We start from the raw sequence: 4,237 nt of genomic DNA on the forward strand, positions 1-4,237 counted from the left end.
CAGTACTCCACCAGTCTCGGCTACAGGAGGGAGAGTCAAGTAGAGGCCTACACATTCAATTCCTAGCTTGGGCAGTGGCTAGCGAGTGGAAGGTAATCTGCTACTTAATAATGATTTGCACAAAGCTATAATTTTATTTATTCTGATGGTTTTGATATCTACTTGTTTTGTTTTGTTGACTGTCTCCTCCCTCTGGACTGTGAGCCCGTTATTTTGTAGGGACCATCTCTATATATTGCCAACTAGTATTTCCCAAGCACGTAGTACAATGCTCTGCACACAGTAAGCACTCAATAAATACGATTGAATGGATGAATGAATGAATGCTGCAAGTCAAAACTCACCCATCCTGGGCAGCAGTGGCATGGGAGAGAGTGGAGGAAGGACACTCAACTTTACTGCATGGAAGTTGGAAATGGTAAACCACTTCTTTATTTTTACCCAGGAAACTGTATGGATACACTACAAGAACGATTGCAGATGGAGAGCGGGGCATCCTGGAAGAGATATGTCCATGGTGTCACTATGGGTCAGAAATGACTCGATGGCATAAGACAAGTGTTGAGGGTTGGGATCATGTATACATATTCCAGTGTACCCTCCTAAGCACTTAATAGAGGGACTGCACTCAATAAATAGTATTTATTGATTGATTGCAACTTTATCTTGTTTTCTAAAGTCATTTTTTGTTATTTTGACTTTATCCATTTTTTCTACTACAGTGTCTCCTTTTTTTAAAAAAAACCTGTATTCTTTCTGGAAGCTTTCCTATGAATTGTGGATACCCTTCTGTACTGTTGTGTTTTAATTTAGTCTCCAGTTTCATCTCCCAAGAGAGAATTCATTCTTTTTGGATTGACAAATGATCCATTGGCCCAGATAGTCCTCTTTGGGCTGTTTCTAGTGACCTACATGGTCACCCTTTTGAGGAACATTATTTTTCTCTTAGCCACTTGTCCTTCACATATGTGTGTAAGGCCTCAACCACCACTTCTAAGTTACTTGAGAACAAACTTTTGGAGATGAAATAATTTCATATATGGAGTGTGCTGTCTAATTCTTTATCAATAATATCTTTGGACCAGCTAAGTACTCTCTTTTGACCATGATGGCATGTAATCAATATGTAGTCATCTGCCCCCGCTAGCTTATCCAATGACTATGTCTAAGAGATTGCACGTCCTTGGGCTAGTAGTCTTCTATTTAGGAAATTTGTTTATCAGCCAATAATATTTATTAAGTGCTTACTATGCACAGAACAGCATATAAGGGAGTTTTATTCATTTATATTAATCTTCAGCAGACCCAATGTTATCATCATCTATTTCTGTGATTTCCCCACCTTACTGAAGCTTCCCTGCTCTCGCAAGACATTAACTAAAATAATTCCTTTAGTTTTAGAGTCGCTTATAATTCTACTCACTCTGGGAAACTCAGTTGCTTTTTATTATAGATTCTTTTGGCCAGTCTCAGAATTAAATTATCTGAGGGGTTGAAAATCTTTTAACCCCTGTGCCTCTCATTTGAACACAGTCAACCTATCCTAAGGATCTTCAGCTACCAGGAAGGGTTCTGGGCACATAAATGTCTGTTTAGGCCTCCATCCCTCATTATAAAATCTAGTCTATTCTGTTTTCAGACATCCTTCATAGTGCATGCATGACGTTTCTGGAACTGATTCAGGTTCTTCCCATATTTCTCCTTGGTGTGTAAGCTTGTGGTGGGTAGGAAATGTGTCCGTTATATTGTTGTATTGTACTCTCCCAAGCACTTAGTTCAATACCATGCACACAGTAAGTGTTCAAGTATTAATAATAATGAGAATAATAATAATATTTATTGTATTTGTTAAGCACTTAATATGTACCAGGCACTCTTCTAAGGCACTGGGGTAGACACAAAATAGTCAGGTTGGTCACCGTCCCACATAGGGCTCAGAGTTTTAATCAATATTTTACAGATGAGGCAACTGAGGGACAGAGAAGTGACGTGACTAGCCCAAGGTCACACAGCAGACAATTGCCAGAGCCAGGATTAGAACCCATGGCCTTCTGACTCCCAGGCCCATGTTCTAACCACTTCACCATGCTGCTCTACAATTAGAGAAGCAGCGTGGCTCAGTGGAAAGAGCCCAGGCTTGGGAGTCAGAGGTCATGGGTTCAAATCCCTGCTCTGCCAAATGTCTGCTGTGTGACCTTGGGCAAGACATTTAACTTCTCTGAGCCTCTGTTCCCTCATCTGTAAAATAGGGATTAAGACTGTAAGCCCCACGTAGGACAACCTGATCATCCTGTATCCCCCCAGCGCTTAGAACAGTGCTTTCCACATAGTAAGCACTTAACAAATGCCATTATTATTATTATTATTATTTCCCAAGTGTTTAGTACATTGACATTGGACAACTCACTTAACTTCTCTGTGACTCAGTTAACTCATCTGTAAAATGGGGTTTAAGACTGCGAGCCCCACATGAAACAACCTGATTACCTTGTATTGACCCCAGTGCTTAGAAGAGTGCTGGCACATAGTAAGTGCTTAACGAATACCATAATTATTATTACATCATCTGCACACATCGAGGGTTCAGATTTATGTACATAAATTTCAGATATGTACATAAATTCTGTGGGGCTGGTAGGGGGGAAGAACGAAGGGAGCAAGTCAGGGGGATGCAGAAGGAAGTGGGAGACGAGGAAAGGGGGGGCTTAGTCAGGATCAATCCTCCTAAATCTAATTAACATACCTTTCAGTAGAGTGAAATTTTAAAGGGAATTAGTCAAATAATTATCACGTTGATCTCTCATTTAATGAAAAAGTCCCCTTTTGTCTCAACAGAATCTGTTTCTAGAATACCTCATAGCTGGCCAAAACCACAACACCATTACAGAATTCATTCTTTTGGGGTTAACCAGTGAGGCCACCTTTCGTGCTGTCCTCTTTGTGACATTCCTTGGGATCTATATGGTGACCTTACTGGGAAACGTCAGCATCATCATGTTAATTAGGGTCAGTTCCAAACTTTATACCCCAGTGTACTTCTTCCTCAGCCATGTGGCTGCTGTTGATATTGGGTATTCCTCCTGTGTGACAGCAGCATTGTTTGGAGGCTTCTTGGCTGATCTCTACACCATGCCTTTGGCTGACTGTGTTGTTCAGGTATTTTACATAGTAACTTTTGGAATGGCCGAGTGCTTCCTGCTTGCTGCTATGGCTTATTACCGACACATAGCTATGTGTAGCCCACGGCTCTACTATGTCCAAATGTACGACAAATTCTGCATCCTTCTGGTAGTTGCTTCCTACATAGGTGGTTTTGTGAATGCTTGGACATTTACCAGTTGCTTATTAAATATACATTTCTGTGGACCTAATCAGATAAACCACTTTTTCTGTGATTTGTCTCCTTTATTGAAACTTTCTTGTTCAGACATTTCGGTTATTAAAATCATTTCTTCTGTCTCCTCAGGGTCAATAATGGTGTTCACCATGCTTGTCATAGCCATTTCCTATGTATATATTCTCTTGCAAATCCTGAGGATGAACTCATAGGAAGGGAAGCACAAAGCTTTCTCCACATGCACCTCCCACTTCACTGCTGTCACACTGTACTATGGGACCATCACTTTCATTCATGTGATGCCCAAATCCAGTTACTCCATAGAGCAGGACAAAGTGATGTCTGTGCTCTACCCCATTATGATCCCCATGCTGAATTCTCTGATCTATAGCCTGAGGAACAAGAATGTTCAAGAGGCCCTTAAGAAGGTGATTGATAAGAAAAAAATTTCCTTAACTATAATGATGGATTGATACTGTTATAATGAGGGATTCATAAAGAAGGCAAGTAGCCAGGGTTGATTTATTGACTTTTGCTGATGAGCCTTTTAAACATTCATATTCAATCGAATGTATCTTTATATCTCCCTCCTACCCCCAACGAAGGCCTAGAATATATCCAAATTCAAGTAGAGCTTCAGGACATGGAGTTATGGAAAAACTCAGATTTTAATAACATTGAAAATGCACCCAAATATCTCTGAACCTTAAACTATTCTCATCACCACTGTCATTGCCACAATCCTGAGAAGAATAAGGAGTAACAGCACAGTCTGTAGAATCCTGGGAAAATGAAACATGCTTCTGTTATAGACCTTAGTGAACTGTAAATGTTTTTATCACCTGAGTTTGAGGTGCAACTGTCAATGAAGAATTGTCCTATGAATCGAACCTCGTGTCA

General features: G+C 40.3%; 1 pseudogene; it reads left to right on the forward strand.

Moving 5' to 3' along the window:
* The first annotated feature begins 1,659 nt into the window (after positions 1-1,659).
* On the forward strand, positions 1,660-3,810 carry LOC119924260 (annotated as a pseudogene).
* The last annotated feature ends 427 nt before the right edge of the window (positions 3,811-4,237 follow it).

This window comes from Tachyglossus aculeatus, unplaced genomic scaffold (assembly GCF_015852505.1).
Source record: "Tachyglossus aculeatus isolate mTacAcu1 unplaced genomic scaffold, mTacAcu1.pri scaffold_89_arrow_ctg1, whole genome shotgun sequence".
Taxonomy (NCBI): Eukaryota; Metazoa; Chordata; class Mammalia; order Monotremata; family Tachyglossidae; genus Tachyglossus; species Tachyglossus aculeatus.